The sequence below is a fragment of the Petaurus breviceps genome, unplaced genomic scaffold (genome assembly GCF_028583685.1).
Source record: "Petaurus breviceps papuanus isolate PSGF00001 unplaced genomic scaffold, PetGlider_PUasm1.0 138, whole genome shotgun sequence".
Classification (NCBI taxonomy): Eukaryota; Metazoa; Chordata; class Mammalia; order Diprotodontia; family Petauridae; genus Petaurus; species Petaurus breviceps.
The window spans coordinates 9,540,126-9,560,538 of NW_027185694.1; the positions used below are offsets into that span (position 1 = coordinate 9,540,126).

General features: G+C 40.7%; 1 long non-coding RNA gene and 1 pseudogene across 1 annotated transcript; both read right to left on the reverse strand.

The window, feature by feature from the left end:
* Nucleotides 1–266: 266 nt before the first annotated feature.
* LOC138175174 (uncharacterized) lies at nucleotides 267–19,567 on the reverse strand. Its single transcript, XR_011171914.1, has 3 exons — nucleotides 19,388–19,567; nucleotides 7,708–7,864; nucleotides 267–471 (listed from the first exon to the last, which is right to left on the reverse strand). It is a non-coding gene; the product is annotated as an uncharacterized lncRNA (long non-coding RNA).
* LOC138143299 (ubiquitin-conjugating enzyme E2 L3 pseudogene) lies at nucleotides 10,016–10,486 on the reverse strand (annotated as a pseudogene).
* Nucleotides 19,568–20,413: the final 846 nt, after the last annotated feature.

Consider the following 20,413-nt stretch of genomic DNA (forward strand, 5'->3'; position numbering starts at 1 on the left):
CCCCATTTAAAAAAAGTGGTGCCTTTTTTATACCACAGCCCATACCCTTTTATATTCCTTCCTTCCACTGAACCTTCTATTGTAACAAAGAAAATCAGTTAAGCAAAACTGACCAAAAAAGCAAACAATTGTGAAAGTGTATGCAACATTCTATAGCCACAGGGGTGGCCTGTGGCCCCCACCTCTCTATCAAGAGGAAAAATGTCTATTTCAACCTCTTTTCTCCAGAATCAAGGTTATTCAATGCAACAATACACTTTAGTTCAGTTCCCTTTTAATGTTGTTTTTCCTTTATTCTCTTAGTTCTGTTCTCTTTATCTCCATCAGTCCATACAAGGGTTCCCTAGTTTCTTGATTCTCCCAAATGCAAAAGTAGCAAATGCTTCAGATGTGTGGTGCAGATGGTCGAGGCATGAGAATATCCTAGCCAGACTCAGAAAGTGTCCCCTAAAACTTCTATTCATTTTCATCCTAGAGAGAAGTTAAAATGAGATACCTTTAGACATCTTCTCCTAGAAGAATATGGGAGAAACTGTCAAGAAAATTGGAAGCAAAATGTCAGTCAAGAAGCATTTAGTAAGCACCTACTATATGATGGGCACTGTGCTAGGCACTGGAGAAATGAAGAAAGGCAAAAGACAGTCTCCTCTTGCAAGGAATTCTCAGTCTAAGGGAGGAGGCAACAGGAAAACAACTATGGAGAAACAAGACTTATTTGGGATAAAATGGAAATAATGAACAGAGGAAAGGCAGTAGCCTGAAGAGAGATCAATCAGGAAAGGTTTCTCCTAGAAGGTGGGTGCCCATTAATTGGGGAATGACTGAACAAATTGTGGCATCTGACTGTACTATTGTATGGATAGTAACTGTGATGTAATACTGTTGTCCTGTGGAAAATGACCAAAGCAATTGAAGTAAACATTGTCAACAAACCCTCCGCAATCTAACCAGCTTTCCCTGATCCTCCCTGCTGTTTGCATGTTCTCTCTCCTCCAATATTCCCAAGCATTTTGATCTCTTCCCACTTTTTACCCCACTCTGCATCATACATATGTGTCAATAACTCAAGTTATGGAACCCCTTAAATTCTTCAAGAGGAAGACCTGTTGGGAGAGCTAGCTGACACAGTGGGTAAAACACAAGCCCCAGAGTCAGGAAGACCTGAGTTCAAATCTAGCCTCAGACACTTGCTAGCTGTGAGACCTTGGGCAAGTCACTTAACCCTGATTGCCTCCTCAAAAAATAATAAAACAGCAGAACTTGTTTTCCTTTTGTGACAAAAACTTCCTAGAGAAAGGAGTGTCTGAGAAGAGGAGCCTAAAAGGTTCTGAAGTATAGTGGGGTACAACTTATGTGAATGCACAGAAGGAGGAAATGCCATCTTGAATTCAGGAACTACCAGGTTTAGCTAAAATGTAGACTGCACGAAAGATAGTAGGAAATGTGCTTAGACATGTAAGTTGGACTCTAATTGCAGAGGGGCTTAAATGAATAGATTCATCCTATGCTTGTGCTCCTAGCACTTAAATGGTTCCTTTTGAAATGGGTACAATTCAATGGACATGATTCTGTAATGGACACCTGAGATGTAACAGGACAGCTAGGCCAATTATTATTTGATAGGAGTGTTTATTAACTGGCCGGGACTGCCTCTCAGACCGAAAGATAGCCCCAAACTTTCTGTTAGACATAATTTTATAGACAATGTGATTGCTAGCAACAGAATATGTTTCTAAGGGGTATGATGTCTTTAGCATTGTGTCTATTGAAGCAAAACATTCTCAGTATTATTCTTATTGAAGCAAAGCATTCTCAGTATTCTTCCCATTGAAGCAAAGCATTCTCAGTATTGTTCCTATTGAAACAAAGCCTTAGTATTATTTCTACTGAAGCAAAACAGACTTGAACCCGTGGGAATATGTGGCATGTTTTTAGCAACACAGGTGAAACATTTCTTTACTATTGGAGCCTATTAGGTGGTTTCCAAGGAACCCAGTAGGGGTCCCCTCTAGCAGGTTTAATAGTGTATTATTTCTAGTGTATTATTTTTCTAGTGTATAATTTCTGGTGGGCACTTCACTCCCCCCTTTTTACTGGTTCATAGTTGTATCTCGGACTCAACTGAGTCCAGAGGAACATAGGGGACATAGGCAGTGCGGAGGGCAAACAGCTTAACAGCTTGAATCTTTTGTCTAACATAGGTAGTTAGGCAGTTAATAAGGCAGGAGGTCAATAGCAACCCCAGTGACAACAAATCAAATGGTCCTACAAGGGAAGTTACAAGTGATGTGAGCCAGGGGGACCAATTAAAAAGGGATTGGTACCAAGACATATATTGTTGATGATGAGTCTCTCTGTCAGCCAAACTTTGACATACAGTAGCCCGAGATTCCCGAAGCACCCCAGAGTGGTTGATATAAAAACAGCAGGTTTCTCCAAGGGCCATACAAAGGCCACCTTGCTTGAGAAACAGGTCTAAACCTTGGCGGTTCTGGAGAACCACTTTGACCAGGGAATCTAGGGCAGTTTCCGAGTAGGAGATTTGGCTCTCCAAGTCTAGGATATCTGTGTAGACTTGGGAGGTAAGGGCTTCAAAATGAATATTTCCTTGTACTAGGGCCATGGTACCCACTGCTGCTGAACCTGTTATGCCTAGAGCAACTAAGATAGGAACTAAAATGGAGACGGTTCTTTTATAGCAGGCCTGTAGCCCAAAATGTTCACGAGCCCCTTCTCCTGAATAAATGTATATCTGTGGAAGGACATGAACTAAAATGCAGAATTCGGGGGAATTACCAGGAAGGAGGCATTCCTGTACACAATCAGTTAAGCCTAAGGTACAGGCAAACCAAGCATTTTTAGGGGCTAAGAAAACATTTGGTGAAAATTCCTGTTTGGGAAAAACTTCGACCACTGAAGCACAAAGGTTTTTATAAGGTGACTGCTATACCTCAGGCTTGTCCCTTCACATCTCCTAACGTAAGCTTGGGGGAGCCAAGGTTACAGTGGGCAGGGAGATCGGTGCCAGTGATTATGGGCTTCCAATACTGAATTTCATGATCAGTCAAACCCTTTGACGAATTTAAGGCTAGCCCAACAAAATAAGGAGGGGCAGGGTTCAAGCAAAACCAGCAGTCATAAGTTAGTCTGGGATCCGAGGAATTTAGGAAAGAGAAAACAGTATCAAGAACATGAAAAGTATAAGAGTGGGCATGTAGCCTGGGGTTTGCCAAAGTAATCCCTGAACCTGCAGGGGTTATGGTAGAGTGTGGGTTAAGAACCGGGTTGGGACCAATGGGAATGAGATCCCTTGGTACTGGAGTGCATTGAATAGTTAACAAGGTTCCAGGGTCCCTTCCTACAACATAAAATCTAATTCCCCAGGTCCTCCCCATTTTCCAAGTTTGTTTAGTCCAATTTAAGATCCTGATGACAACTGGGTTACATGATTTAGGGTATTACAATGAAATGAAATGTGGTGGTCACAGTTGCCACTGGAAACCCAGTCAGCAATTGTTACACAATCCCAATTGACAGAGTGATATTTCCTGGTCCCTCCCACAATCAGGAGACCCATCCTCAGGGCAGACATATGACTGGGTTGACCAAAGGCTGCTTTTCTGCTCCATAAGCAGCACCATCGGTCCCTGCAAAATACATGCCTGTGTAGGGAAACAACATAAATCTGGAGCTAAGCAAGGTACAGAGATCAAAGAAAAGGGTGAGCTGGCCATGAGTCACATTTTTGAAATTAGAGTCCCATCAACTGTCCTAGTTAGAGTCCAAGAATACAAAGTGGGAGTGTAGGGGTTAGGACCAAGTAAAGGCAAGAGCGCTAGAAGCAGGAACATCACAACAGTCTCTTGATTCTCAGTTGTAAGTCACTGGTGGGTTCTGCCACTCACAGGTCTGGAGAGCTGGGAGGAGTCATCACTTTGACATGGGAGTGGTGAATGCAGGCTTTCCTTCCGGTCACTTTAACAGCAGATGGGGTAGTCAGTATAACCTGGTATAGGCCAGTCCAATGGGGCTCAAGTGAGGAGTCTCAGGGTAGTTTGCGGGTGGGCACTCAATCTCCAATATTCACTGAGTGTGCAGGTTTTTGGGGTGATGAATAAGGAGTGTCCTGGTACACTGCCCGAACTGTGTTTTGGACATCTCAAGGAGCCTGGAGGGACTTGAGAAGTAAATCATTAACAGTCATACATAACAGCATTCAACACCCAAAATACAATAGGAGGTGGGGTGCTGAACAGAATTTCAAAAAGAGAAGTGAATTTTACACATATGTATTCAGTTACAAATATTAACACTTGCTTAGATGATAGAATAACTACAAATTCAGATTAAAACAGCAATTTCTTTTCTGCTTTACAATTTGTTACATCAATTTAGCAAGAAACATGTCTTGCAAATGGAGGTTTTAGTGGGTCTCTTAGAATCACATTAGAGATTTTAAAAATTCCTTCTAAAGGTATTTTCCTTCTTCAAAACAGTTTCAATGATCACTAAAACCTTTGTGAAGGAAGTTAATTGAAAACTTTTAAAATGATCTTAAGCAGTTTGCATAAACTTTCTGTACATATTCTAATTCTAGATGAAAAATAATATTAGATTTTCCAATAAGCTAACATAAAAAGGCTCACATCTTTTACTGATTACTTGTTCTGAGCATAGAAAACTGTTACAGAAGGAAAAAGGCAGGGACATGTGACATTCCAAATATGCCAGGAGAAAACGCCCTTGGCTCTGTGTAAATTCAGGTACAGTTACAGATATTCCATCTCATGCAGCATCTGTTCCACCTCATAGCTAGACTCAGGAATAGGTGGGAAACATTCCTTTTCAAAGGAACCTCATGGGTAAACTGAGCCAGGAGGGATCCCATTCCAGACAGAGGCTAAGATTGTCCCTTCGGCCATCACCAAATGTAGACTTCCACCTGTTGACAGCAAAGGATCACATTCCTCTGAGTAGCTAGTGGCATTTCCTCTCAGACGCTGATTTAATGTAGACAACTATACCCAAATTCAGACTCAAAATAAAATTTAGTTATGGTCCCAAGTGCTTTTTACCTTAAACAACAAGCCTCACCAATCACAGCTTAGAGCCAGTTATAATTATTTCTATTCTCATGGGGCTGTGATAAACAATAACAATGTATCAGATCTTATAATGTAAGGAATTCCTTTTACCATCCTTCTAAAATATAAAAGCCAATTTATAAAAATCCTTTTTAATCTTTGCAACTTCTTAGCAAGTTAGGTTCATTTAAAACTTCCTTTCTCAGGCTGAATGACCTTGCCTGGAAATAATTTCTAGAGGATTTAACAGTTTTACAACATAAGGAAAATGTATATGAATTATAAGCAGGAGAGACTGCTCTGAATGGGCAGAACTAGTCAAACAAATTTTCATACAGTAATCAATAAACAATTTTTGGTTTTAACATTAAAACATTAGCCCAAAATAGCTTAGTTAAAAGTTTTACAAGTTTTTCTAAATAGAAGATATACATATTTAAAGTAACACTACTGGTCTTATACAATTTTCTCCTCACTCAAGTTTGACAATATACAGTGTAGAAATACAACAATAATATAAACTGCAAGATGACATTACATTAATTGCCTTTTCAAATTACATATAAGAATGATTGATCTTACCAAGTGAAGAGGCTAGTTGACTTCTGACTTCATTTTTTCCTCTCTTTTTCTCATCTCCCCACTTTATAGATGAATTAAGACTCAGGGTTAAATGATTTATTCTAGGTCACACAACCAGTCAGTGCAGGGTTCAGAACACACTGTTTCTCACTGACAAGCTTTTTCTTACTTTTCTGAGCTTTTGCTCTGGTTTTTCTCTATATTCTGGGGTATTTTCTCCCTGCTCCATTAGTCCTTAGCAACCGTCTTTAATTCCTTGGCACTGGAACAAGCAAAGTGATTATTTGCAGCAAGGGAGAGATCTCTTAGATAGTAGTGAAGTTGGGGCTTCATGGTACAGAGTGAACTCTATATTTCAGGGGGAAACCCTCTATTTTTCCAAACTCATCACACTCAAAGCACATTATCAGCTTATACTCTATCAAATAAACCTCTATGAATGCTTAGCTGTAGCAGACCTTGGTTAAGGGGTGGTCGATTTGCCTGGAGCATTGAGGAAAGGGTTTGGGGAACTTGAAGTAGGAACTTCAGGCTCTGCTTACTTAGAGAGGTGGACTTCAGGGTACCTGGGGATCTAAAACTTGCTTATGGGAGCTAGATTAAGTAACATTTTACTAAACTATTTAGGCTGTGGAAAGAATATAATTTTAGGCTAAATAATTCAGATGTAACACACACACTTTAGTAGCTCAGATGTATCCCAGGCTTAGTATATGGAATAATGATTAACTTGTATTTGTACCTTTGTTTCACAAGCTTCTTTTCCCTTGTCTAACTGTTCCCATGTCATTCAGAAAAAAAATATTCTATTCCAGGGATTTAACCTTTCAGGTAGGCAGATGACAAACCCATGTAGCTCCGATGTAGCTACTGTACCTTCCCTCCTTTTTCTTTTTGGAGGAAGTTAACTCAAATTAACTTCACTGCATCCCTAGTTCAGTTATAGCCAGGACAACAGGGAGAAGAAAAAAAATCTTAATGGTTCAAACCTCTTACTGTCTCCTCAGCTCCATCAGAGCTTGATTACAGCGGAGGGCTCCGTAGCGCTAGCTAAGAAGAACTGGGACCACAGGGAAGAGAATCTTAGTGGATTTCTTTTTGACCTTTTGCTCAAATAAACTTTTCTTAGGTGTTCATTCCTTTAAAATTTCAGATCTACTCCAAGACTTTAAAAGAAACCGTTTCTCATACAACATATATAATACAACTGTTTACCAGTAACAATCATGGTCTTAATTTTGAACTTTGAAATAAAAACAATTGAATAACCAAGCTGGTGACCTTAAATTTCAGTTTTGTAGTACCAAATAGTAATCAGAATAAATTCAATTACCTGGATCTATATTCCCAATGATGTTGCAGTTCTCTTTCTGTGACCCAGGAAAGGGTTAAGTATTAGTCCTATTTCAAAGTGCAGCTTGAAAACCTACTTCTCTTTGATCATTGAAGTGACCCCTTTTCCCTTAGACAGATTTTTGGGGAGAAATTTCCCATCCTCTCTCTGTCCATTTGTCTTTCTACTTAGAGAACTTTGGCTGGAATTCAAGGAGTAGAAGGAGAAGTGGTTTTTCTGCCAGCAGCTTTTCTTTAAGAGATTATCAATCTTTCTAGCTCAGGTACAGAATTCTTTTGGCTGCTTGGGTGCATTTGGCTTACAGGGTGGCAGATTTAAAATTTCTTTACACAGACAGACAGAATATAAAAAAAAACAACCACATCAGGGCAAAAGTAAGGTTTCCTCTTTTCTACCTTCCAGTATCTTAGAGACAGGATATACACAAAACAACACAACACACAGACAGTGACATCTATCAACAATCCAAAACCAAATAGACAGTTTAAGATACAATAACACTTTAACAGCAAACACAAAATTCAGAAGAGAAAAAAAAAACAGAAACCAGGCACTCCATCAGTGTCCTGACCTTGGAGGCCAGTAGGGGCCACCGCATCCAGCTTAGCCTCCTACTTTTACCTGGGGCTGAGGGACAGATTCTCAGTGATCACCCCCTAGGCACTTTCACAGACCATGAGTACTCACCAAACAGAACACTCTTGGATCGAATTGAAAGAATTTGGATAGGACTCAGATTCCGGTACTCTCAGGGAAGCAATGCGAGCCTGGGGCCAAGGAATTTCACTCGGTGGCCTCCCCTAGGTCAGACTGCTCTCCTGGCCCTCCAAGGAGCCTGGTCCAGCTGTCAAAACAGAGTCAAAGGATATCTCGGTGGGACCTCCAATCTGTAAAGGACACCCGAGATGTTACAGGACAGGTAGGCCAATTATGATTTGAAAGGAGTGTTTATTAACTGGCTGGGACTGCCTCTCAGACTGAAAGGCTGCCCTGAGCTTTCTGTTTGACATTATTTTATAGACAATGTGATTGCTAGCAACAGAATATGTTTCTAAGGGGTACGATGTCTTTAGCATTGTGTCTATTGAAGCAAAGCATTCTCAGTATTATTCCCATTGAAGCAAAGCATTCTCAGTATTATTCCTATTGAAACAAAGCCTTAGTATTATTTCTACTGAAGAGAAACAGACATGAATCCGTGGGAATCTGTGGCATGTTTTTAGCAACACAGGTGAAACATTTCTTTACTATTGGAGCCTATTAGGTGGTTTCCAAGGAACCCAGTAGGGGTCCCCCCTAGCAGGTTTAAGGGGGCTCTAGTGTATAATTTATGGTGGGCACTTCAATACCATGAGGGAAGGATGGAAGGAAAAAAAGAAAGGAAGGATGGAGGGAGAGAGGGAAAGAGGGAAGAAAGAAAGGAAAGGAATAAGCATTTATATAGTGCCTACCATGTACCAGAAACTATGTTGTGGTTTTCAAATATTATCATTTGATCCTCACAACTGCCCCATGAGGTAGGTGAAGTTATTATGTTACAGTTGAGGAAACTGAGAAAAACAGAGGTCAAGAGGTTCACACAGCTACTATCTGAAGTCATATTTGAACTCGGTTCTTCCTGACTCCAGGCCTTGTGCTCCATCTACTGAAAAAGTTATTTAACAAAAAGTTGGATCCCAGGATTGGATCTTGCTTGTCAAATTTTGATTTGAAATTTAGGCTTACATCATGGGGGGAGGGGGAGAAGAGAATGAAATACCAGGAGAACTGAGGAAATCACACATTGGCTAGGGGATGGTATCTATAAGCAATATTGAAACTGTTAAAGCGGTTAAAGGTGGGCTTTATGGGAAAGACCCAGGAGGAATATAAAACAATTAGTGCCATAAACTAATACATGTCGTTGTCAGGGACTTCTGGAAATAGTGGCCACAGAAAGCAGGGGAGTATTGATAAATGCTGAACAGCCTGGGGCAGCGACTTGTGGACCCAAGACACTTTAAAATTTAATATGCATCATTAACACTTTCTCAAATCTAGTCTCTAGACAATCAACAAAAATGTTATAACAAGGCCTTATTTATACCATTTGCTGACTTCCAAGTTGTAAATGCTCACACTGAAAACTTAACAATCAGCTGTAGCTTGCTCCAGCACACCTTTGGCAGAAGGTCTGTTCATAATTAGCCTAGATACAACATTTCAGCAGACAATAGTCCTTCTATTTTATAGTCCAAAGACAAAGCTGACAAACAGCAAGCGCGTGGTTTAGGGTCGAAAGCAACCTTCTCAACCATTCAGACAGCCTCTCTCTTTTCTTTTTTTGACAGTCAGGGGTTTGCCCATTTAATAAACATAATTTTGATAACATCAGGCAGACTCCTTCCTCATCACAGACTTTACCCTCAGGGTTGGCCTTATCTGGGTTTCTTAGATGCTACAAACTCACAACCTGTATCTCACAAAGCACAGAGCCACAGGGAGTGAAGGCAATAGGACCGCTGGATTTTAAGCCAGTTTCTTTCAGGGCTTGTTGGGGGTGGGGGTGGGAAATGGGAAATAGGGAGGAGGGGGGACAGGAAGGGAAGAGGTTGAATGGGGGTTCCAAGGCATTGTTCTGGGGATAGGGAGTGTGATTAAAATGAACTCAATAAAATAAGAACTACAAAAGGGGAAGGAAGGGATCAGGAGCACCACTCACTAACTTTCTGTTTTAAATGTGAAGAGAAACTGAAGACTTGGGATAGATTTGGGCAAGAAAAGAACACACCATCCACTAAGGTAGATTGAAGCAGTGATTTTTAAAACAAAGAAATCAGAACTAGAACATTTTAATTTTTTAATCCTTTCTTTACGGGTTTACCTAGACCACTTTTAAGTAAGAAAAATGTAGAAAGTTAGTAACTGTCACAAGTTAACCCAGGAGGTGGCCCCTATCAATTTCCCAGAGTCCTGATTGCAGGTGTTGGAAATGCATGTCCCTGGCTTTCCAATCACCCTGCTTGGAATCAACCATGGGAGATTTAGTCCACAGGTCGCTTTTCCCCATATTTCTTGGGAAGCTTTTCAGCATTCTTACAGAATTTTTATGGTTCTTAGAGTACTCTTCCTCCAGGTCAGCCCGAAGGGGCTCAGGCTGGGGGCTATGAGGGACTGGCTAACTTGGTCAGTTTTGTTTGCTGGTTTTCAGTTCTCAGCACCCACTAATTACTGACAGACAGACCTGTCCTTTCTCATCGATGTTAGTCTTTGTTTTAAAAGTGATCTTAGGTGGTTTGAATGGATACTCTGCTGGGAAGTTGATTTCTATTCCAGAGACTCCCTTGTCATACGGAAGGTTGTCAGGAACAATAAGTCCTTGCCAAATCAATGAATTAGCTTCATCAACCTGGATGTTAAGGAAGTTTTTCATCGCATACTTGCAGATTTCTTCCAGCTCCTTCATCATCGCCATCTTGGGTCTGGGCTGCTGCTGTCCCAGACAGCCTCTCTTAACAGCTGATTGCTGTAGTAGCAAAAAGCTTTCTTGGAGGTGGCAAACTTACATAAACAACCAGTTCTTGTAACATTTCTTCCGCCCTTGACTTGGGCTGGATGAAATGGAGAGGGCCAGATGCTTCTTCAGGACAAGAGGCCAGATGAGATGACTTTAAAACTTTTTTTTCCCCTACAAGGTCTTATGGAGCCAAGAAGTCTTCCATTGGGAAATGCTTTACTGCTAGTCAGGTTAAACCAACTAGCTATTACATGATAGCCAGTGGGTGGGGGGAGGGGAAGTGTGAGTCAACACCTCAGGTGACCTGGGTCTTGGATAATTTAGAACTTTATAAAGCAGGAGTGGAGTCCTGTAGTGAATCTTCCACAGATGGACCTTCTCCAGAGGTCACAGCCTCTTATAAGAAGAAGCTGGAAATCATGAAATCCCTGAGGGAAAGAAATGATTCGGACAAGGAACTATGAGAAGCACATGCTTTAATCATTAGGGTATTTGAGCAGTGGTCAAATGCCAAAAAAAAAAAAAAAAAGATTAAGTCTGTACTTAGCTCAATTTATTGGCTCCTGCTCTTGCCTTCATATAAACCTGCTGTCTGGTCTTTCTAAGTCTTCATTTTCTGTTATTTGTTAGTGTCTCTAGAAGGAAACAAACAGACAGGCAAGCTCACCCTTTTCTTGCCTGTGTGTTTGGTTTCCCTTGGGATTTCCCACTTAGCTATTGACAATGGCCCTGTATCCCAGGCTTTTCTTATTTGCCTTTTACCCTAAATGGCACAAAAATTATGACTTAAGCTCTTTGGAAACATGACCTAAATGTATCTGTTATTCCAAAGTACTCAGTCTACAAAGAATTCCATATTTCATAAAAGCACAGAAAATATATAAAATTAAATTATATAAAATAAAGATATAAATACAATTATATAAGTTATATAATCAATTAATATAAATAGTGGGGCTGCGCCATGTGGCCCACACATGCATATCTACAACTCCAACGGTTTATTGAATTGGAAGTAGTCAACCCATCAGATTTTCATTCATGCATTTGTTTAACAAGTATTTATCATAAGTGCCTACTATATTCAATGTACTATGTTAGGCACTGAGGGAAATACAATAATAAATAAGGAGCAGTAGGATCCCTGCCCTGAAGGAGCTTACTATCAGCCTCAAAAGGTTAGAGGTTTAGCCCAAACATACTTGAATTTGTCTTAAGAAGTTATTATGAATCTATTATCTATGACTATATCCAAATGATGCCTGAATCTACTTATACATATGTGGCTAGGTGGTCTAGTAGATAAGAGTATTGGACTGAGAGTCAGGATCCTCTGAATTCAAATTTTTCTTTAGACACTAACTAGCTGTGTGACTGTGGTCAAGTCATTTAACATCTCTAAGACTCAGTTTCCTCAGGTGTAAAATGGGGGTAATAATAGCACCAATGGTTGTTATGTAGATCAAATGAAATAACACACGTAAAATGCTTTGAAAGCCTTTAAGTACCATATAAATGCTATTATTGTATTTTTTATCTGTTATACTATAAGAAAGCAGAAAGAGCATTATACATTTATATAAAAGATATAATTATATAAGTTCTGGGTTTTACTTCTGATCCTGATATTTATAAGCTGTGTGATCCACAGCAAATTATTTTCTGAGCCTTAATTTCATATTTGTAGAAACTCTTTCCCAGAGCTCTTGGGATGAAAGCATTTTGTGAATTGCAAAGCACTTTGCAAATGAAAACTATTACTGGGTTCACATCCTGACTCTTCCAAGTCCTTGGGAAAATCACTTCTCTGGGACTTGGCTTCCTTTTCCATAAGTTAAAGAGGCTGAAATAGGCAGTTTTCAAGGACCCTCCCCTGCTGCCAGTTCTAAGATCCTTTGATCCTGCTTCTTGGCATAATGATTCATTTACTTTCTCCCAATCCATTCTTTCTCTGGCGATTGCTGGAGTTCACCGAAGGCAGAAGGGGAAAGACAATCAGATTATGAGAACACTTTGGTTTACTTGGCTTTGGAGGAATGACTTAAAAGTTAAGGTCACTTGGACATTATCTTCTTGGTTAAAGGTGTTGTTCATGCTTCATTTCAAAGAGGACCGAGAACATCGTGGGGGTGATACCTGGTACATGAGCTGGATTTAAGTGAGGCAGTCAGTCTCACTCGAGAGTCACTGACATCCAGTGGCACAACAAAAGTCAAGACAGCTGGGGAAGGCTTGGGATGCATCCGATGACCTTGGCATCTTCAGTGTCTAACCAAGCTCCACATTACCTGCTTCAACCATTTTCATGGCTGTTGTAACAAACTGTTCTCATCCACCCATTCTAGCAGGGGAAGTCTTCACATGCTTGGAGTAGATGTCCCCCTAACTCACTGATGGGTTTGAGGCCTGTCAGTGACGCTCAGATGGGTTTACCCGGTTGTTTCCACTGCACATGCTACAGTTTCTTGGAGCCACAGGTGAGAGTTGGTTGAAAGGTAGACACCAAAGATGAATAAACAGTCCTGAAAAGTGCTTGGCTAGCCTCGTGGCAGGGGTGCTGGTCCTCCCTGAATACCCCATACACCCCACTTGGTTAAAGGTATTGTAGGCTATAGTGAACCACTGGCCTACACAACATTTTCTCTGTGGGTCACATACATACATGTGGGAATGTTCATACATACATGAATGAACAGAGGCTTGGAAGTCTGTTCAAGATCCATGCCACACACCTTCATTCCCCCACATGCCACCAAGGGCAGCTCCTCAGTGAAGATTCATGATCATTTCACAAAGGCTTCCCCAGATTAAAGAACAATTGGGCTATTCTTTTGCCCTGGATAGGGGAGACCAAAAGTTGGAGTCTTTCGTTAGTCTCCAGAGACATGTAAGACCAGAAGTGTCATTAAGTTCATCTATAGTACTCTCAAAGATGTCTTGGTCACAAAAGGAATTGCTGGGGAAATGATAAGGAAGAAATGGCATAACCATGAATAATCAACTTGGAAGCATGAAGGCTAAGAGCCAAGAAGTTGTCAATGGTCCCCACACACAAATAGCAAATATTTCAACCTGCCCCTTCAAGCCTCTGAAGATAGACAATGCTAAAGTTTTTTTCTTTATTCAATCAATCAACAATATTTATTAAATGCCTACTGTGTGCCAGGCTCTATGCTAAGTGATGTGGATACAAAAAGAGGCAAAAGATAGTCCCTGCCCTCAAGGAGCTTACAATCTAGGGGAGATAACATGCAAACAAATCTATACAAAACATGATACACACAGCTTAAATAGGAAGTAATTAACAGAGGGAAGGCACTGGAATTAAGAAGAGCTGAGGAAGGCTTCCTATAGAAGGCAGAATTTATTTGAGACTTAAAGGAATCCAGGGAGGTCAGCGATCAGAATGGAGGAAGGAGAGTGTTGTAGGCATGGAGAACAGTGAAAAAAATGTCTAAAGTCAAGAGATAGCATCTTAATTACAAAACAGTAAGGACCCAGTGTCACTGGATGGAATGGTGTGTGTTGGGGAGTAAAGTGTGAGGACACTGGAAAGATAGGAGAGGGCTAGGTTATAAAGGGCTTTGAATGCCAAGCAAAACATTTTGCATTTGATCCTGCAATCACCACAAGGCCTCCTTCTCATCCTTGAGCCTTTGAAAAGCAGGTCTTGGCCTATTATCCTCATCTCATGATATTTTAATAACCTCCCAAGTCCCTACTTTCTGATGCAGGTTTATCCAATCATACCTGTGATTCCATTGTATAGTGTACTTCTTGATACAGAATCTCTCTCCATTGGTGAATTTTACAACTCATCTAAAATATGTAAACATGTAGAGAATTGCCTTAAAAAGGTTAAGCCCAGGGCAGCTAGGTGACAGAGTGAACAGAGCACTGGCCCTGGAGTCAGGAGGACCTCAGTTCAAATCCGGCCTCAGACACTTGACACACTTGCTAGCTGTGTGACCTTGGGCAAGTCACTTAACCCCAATTGCCCTGCCTTCCTCCCTCCAAAAAAAAAGTTTAAACCCTTTTCCACACACTTCAGGTGGCAGTTCATGAATCTAGGTCTTTCAGTAGAACATAAAATTTCTTAAGGGAAGGACTGTTTTCACTTTTGTTTTTGTAAGACCAGTGGCTAGCAGAGTTTCTGGTTCCTCTGACTTCCTCCAAGTCCCAACTAAAATCCCACCTTCTTAGAGGAAACCTTTTCCATTCACTCTTTTTTTTTGGTCTTTATTAATTTGTTTACTTTTAGTTTGCAAGATTCATTACCACAATTCCTTGAGTTTCAAATTTTCTCTCCTTCTCCTCCCTCCCTTCCCCCCACAGCATACAATCAAGTATAGTATCTGCAAATACTTTCACATTAGGCATTAGTCAAGTTATAATGAAGGATTGTAACAGATGGAATGAATCCATTCACTCTTAATTCTAGTGCCTTCCCTCTGTTAATTTTTTATCATAGCCTGTTTGTACATATTTGTTTGGTTGTTGTCTTTCATATTAGAGTGTGAGCTCCTTAAGGACAAGAACTATCTTTTGTTTCTTTTTGTATCAGCAGTGCTTAGTACAGTGCCTGGCATATAGTAGGTACTTAATAAATGCTTATTGACTGGTACTTAATTAATGTTTGTTGACTTTAATTAAAATAAATTCCTGACTCCAAGACTAACCTTTTATCCATGATGCCATCTTTCCTCTGAACCAAAATCCAATCTAATCAGATGAAGCAGAATTTGTGAAAGACAAAGTAAAATATTTTAGTTCTTTCTAATTGATTGATCACAGTTAATCTTAGATCAATTTGACTATCCTTCAAATGGCTTGTTTAAAAGGTGTGTACATAGGAGAAATAGAAGCTGGTTCTGGAGGGTGACTCCCTCCAGATAGTGGGCTTAATTATTGCCATGGTTTAACCTAAAAAGCAGGGAGGAAAACCAGGTCTCTGGGTAGTTGTATTCCCTCCTTACAAGTGCATTGCAGCTGAAGTACATAAGAAGAATAGATGAAATATAAAACAGCTGTACATCACCAAGTTTACATAACTGGAAAAAATGCAGCTGAAATCAGTCTAATGAATTACAGTTGGAAAGCTGTTAAGTTAGGAGGAAATAGGGGAGAGGAAGGAACAAATTGCCAAATGAGGGGAGATGGGAAGGAGTTCTTACGTATATGGTACCTCTTATCTCCTTTAAAAATCAATTCTCTATTTTTAAAGACAGAGACAGAGAGACATGAAGAGGGAGAGAGAGAAAAGAGGAGGTGAGGGAGATGGGGGGGGGGGGGGAGTCAGAGAGAAGGGAAGAGATAAGGAAACCATTTTTCTGTACAATGCAATGAAACTTTTCTGCTAATTTTCCAAAGACCTAGTTTCGGACCAACAGAAGGAAAAAGAGAGGGTAAATACTCTGCAGAGACAAAAGCATAGATCATCTCCAGCTGGAAGAGGTTTTGCAAAGTCATTTACTTAGAAGCCTCCTGCCAGAAAGCTATGAAATCATGCAGAAGACATCACTCTCTACAATTTAATTCACTGACAAAGACTTTGGATCTCTAATATGAGGAAGGGATAAACAAACATGGGTCGTTTTATCTTTTCTGTCTGGAGAAGCTGTCCAGTCATGCTGCCTCCCTCAAAGAAGGGAAGCTGCAGAGGTCCCCCTGGCGATTATTTGGTGATTTAGAGAAATGCAGCTGGGTCATGATATTGGAAAGCAGTTCCAGTCTAGCCCCATGCTTCATCTGTCTTTAGGGGCCAAAGATTAAGGTCATTTGAGGCCAATTCTCTTCTCAGTAAACTGTCTAAGGAAAAGAAATGGTTTAGGCTATACCCCATTTTAAGTTCTCATCACTTAAAAACATACATTAAATATAAAATGACAGAACACAAATATATTTTCTTCAGTCATAAACAATGCTTTGTGACCCCATTTGGGGTCTTGGCAGAGACATTGGAGTGGTCTGCCATTTCCTTTTCTAGCTCATTTTACAGATGACGAAACAGGGTTAAGTGACTTGCCCAGGGTCACACACTTAATAAGTGTCTGAGGCTGGATTTGAATTCAGGAAGAGAAGTCTTCCTGACTCCAGGTACAACTCTCAATCTACTGGGCCACCTAGTTGCATTCCAGATGTGTTCATTTATCTCCTAATTTACTTAAAGACTCCCGAGACGTTCATTGGATTGAGTGAAGGGTACACTTTGGAAGCAAAGAGAAATTCTGGGTTTGAGAGGTTTGGGGTTAGTTTAGTTTTACATAGAGGAGTACACCTAAAAGAATTAGATTTGATCCAGCTGAAAGAACTAATCACCAAACTCTTTTTCATTAATCTTTTCAGTTGGCAAAAGGTGCCAATTGATCACAACAGTGAATAAAAGCTTTTCTCAGCTTTTGTTTGCTGTTGCCAACTGTCAGGATGTCAAGTTGAAGAGGTGATAGTCTCTCTATATTCTTACATGGTCAACCACATTTATAGTTTAAGGACATTGATGAACTGAGTTCAAATTCAGCATTAGAAACTTAATAGCTGGGTGGTCCTGGGGTCAGTCATTTAACCCTATTTACTTGAGTTTTCTCATCTGTAAAATGAGCTGAAGGAGGAAATGGCAAACCACTCCAGTATCTTTGCCAAGAAAACCTCAAATGGGGTCAGGGAGAGTTGGGCACAAATGAAAAATGACTAAACAACAAATAAAAAAAGTGCTGCTAAAAGGGAGGATGGCAGGGGCGGCTAGGTGGCACAGCGAATAGAGCACTGGCCCTGCAGTCAGGAGGACCTGAGTTCAAATCTAGCCTCAGAGACTTAACACTTACTAGCCATGTGACCTTGGGCAAGTCACTTAACACCAATTGCCCTGCCCTCCCCCCTCAAAAAAAAAGCAAAAAGAAGGAGGGGGGAGAGGATGGCTCACAGATTCTCTTCAGAAAAGTAAATAAAACAGGACAGGGAACCAGGGCAGCTAGGTGGTGCAGTGGACTAAGCAGCAGCCCTGGAGTCAAGAATCTAAGTTCAAATCTGGCCTCAAACACTTGGTAGCTGTGTGACTCTGGGCAAGTCACTTAATCCTGATTGCCTCCAGAAAAAGAAAAAAAAAACATATAGAATGGTTTACTTAAGTCTGTGTCCTATAGATGGAAGGTGGATTCATTCTGGAGAAGAGAAGTCTCACAGTACATATGATGGCTGTCTTCAAGTATATTTTTCAAGGTTTGCCCCTTACAAGAATGATTAGACCTGTTCTTTTTGGTCTCATAGGGCTGAACCAGAAGCAATGGGTGAAAGTGCCAAAGAGGCAAATTTAGATTTGATACTACTGATGATATGAGCCAGTTTGAACCAGATGAGACCAAGAAAAAGACCTTATGACCATTCAACCTCTCAGACTTACCCATTTCAAATTTCTATTGAGGCTGTTTAATATATTATCAATCTCTATCTCTCTACATGCATCTATATCTATATCTACATTTATATCTAACTACAGTAGAAATAGCAGTAGATTTGGAGTCAAAAGAGCTGGTTCAAATCCCATCTTCCAGTTTAACAACCTGTGTGATCTTGGGAAAGCCAATGGACTTCTCTAAACCTCAGTTTCCTCATCTATGAGATGTGGGCATGATGAGCATAGATGACCTTAAAGGCCCCTGCCTCCTCTAGAACCAAGATGTTATGATCTATGTCAACATTTCTATATCTCCTTTGCTATGGCAATCTACCTGGGAAAATGACTCTCTGATAGGACCTAAGCAAAACAAGTTTTCACTGTATGGAAGTGAGTCTTAATTCCTTGCTTCATCCAAATTGGCTAAAAATTGGACACTATTATTACAGAACAATATTCTCTTTCTGTTGTTTAGTATCAATTATTGTCATCTTTTAAACATATTTATGCCAAGCTGAGATACCATCCTGTGAGAAACTGTCACCTTCATGCCGACTGTCTGGCAAAGGCATCATATAGTTCAAGAGTCAACCCTATGAATACATTTCATCCCTATGAAGGAATGTTAGCATCCCTTCATAGATAAAACACATTAAAATTGGCAAACTTTGAGAAAGTCTTTGCCTCCCAGTTTCTATATAGTGATTTGCATCCTTTTCCTATCTAAGTCTCCCTTGGGCAGCTCCATTAATTTGTAGACCTTTACATACTATCTTCTTTCCAGTCATGAACTTCTATCTACAGCACATAGCACATTGTTTGGCATGTGCATAGCGCTTATTAAATTCTTGATCATTTGGCTATCTAATAGGAGAAGCTGCCATACCAAGCTAATGCAAAGTATTTGCTCAAAGAATGATATTTTTAAAAATTCTGCTACACCATTTGGAAGGGCAGCTTTTGAATCAAAATCCTGGCCAAAAAAATGAACATTAAAATTGGATATCATTAAGTAGCACCCTCAGAAAGTGAGTGAACCTGACTCCTTTTCAGGGTTCTGTTGCTTTTGGGTCATTAGACCTGTCAGACTTGTTCAGATCAGTAAGCAAGTTTTCCTGGGCCTACTCCTTTCAGGGCATGTAACTACCACTACAGGTTACCTGACCGTGAACAAACACGGAAGACTGGAACTGCCAAAGAAAATAGAGAAGACAGCTGAAGTGAAACTTTATCACTCTTTAAAGCAACAATACACAAACAGAAACTTAAAGCATCCATTTTGAAGAGAAATTGTTTGGTCTGACTAAGTAATACTTAGTATGAGTCACTTTGCCCTTTGAATTCTGAAATGCATCTCCAGGACAGTCAGCCCTTTCCTCATTCCCTGTTTCTGGTAGAGACACTTCTTAACAAACATCATTTTGTCTATAAATTGGCTCCCAGGTGTTGGGGTCCCGGTCCCAACTCCAGCCTTATCTTACCTTATACAAGGTCTTCGGACGTCGGCTTCTTGTCTCCAAAAAGAACTTACCCCCACAGAACACCCAGGACAAGAAAGTATGATGAGAAGCTGTTTATTCCGTTAAATCTTAACAGCACCACAAGCAAGCACAGGAACAGGCACAGGAACCAACTCACTTCCAAGCGGAACTGGAACTAAGCAGGAACTAACTCACTTCCTCTATCTCCCCAATTTATAAGCCTTGCAGGGGCACGCCTTGTGGGGCCAATCATGTTCTCTCCCGAGTACATTGTAAGAGACCAAGGAGCAACGTCCTTCCCGGAAATCCTCTACACAATGCCATACAGAGTATCACTCTCCCGTCACTGTGCCCAAAACTCCCTTATCCCTGGTTGGTTAACCCCCAGGCAAAGCTGTCCCAACAACGTCCCTCAGAAAGCCATGTGCACCCCCTCTGGCCACCCCTTGTCACCTGTCATGTGGGAGCCAATCGTGCACTCTCCCGAGTGCAGGGCAAAGGAGTATTGTTAAGAGGAGTCCGTGTTTATGGGGCACGCTCAGTGCCACGTCAGCCTTTCCCAACCCAGCAGAGTCGGCCCCCACGACCCTGCGCTCAATGCCATGTCTGCCTTGACGGCCTGGCAGAGTCGGCCTCCATATCTCCAAGCCCCTGCTCCTCAGAGGTCACGTGCACTCCCTCTGACATCTTGTGACTGCTGCAGTGTCTCTCACACTCACGGCCCTAACACCCAGGAATAAAAGAGATATGAGTACTATAAGAAGATGGTGCCATGATGGAAGAAGTCAGCTTGCAAATCAAAATCAGGAGGACAGTTTATTAAGATACTTAAGTATATTGACTACATGTTGCAAGCATTATGAAAAATTTACAGAAAGACATTAGACAAGAATCCCACAGGATAGGAAAACATGGAAGAAGTACTCATACTAATAAGATCCCAGATCAATGAAAATATTGAAATATGAGTGAGTATTCTTTGTTGTTGTTTAAACCTCTTCATGGAACTGTATATACATGAGATAT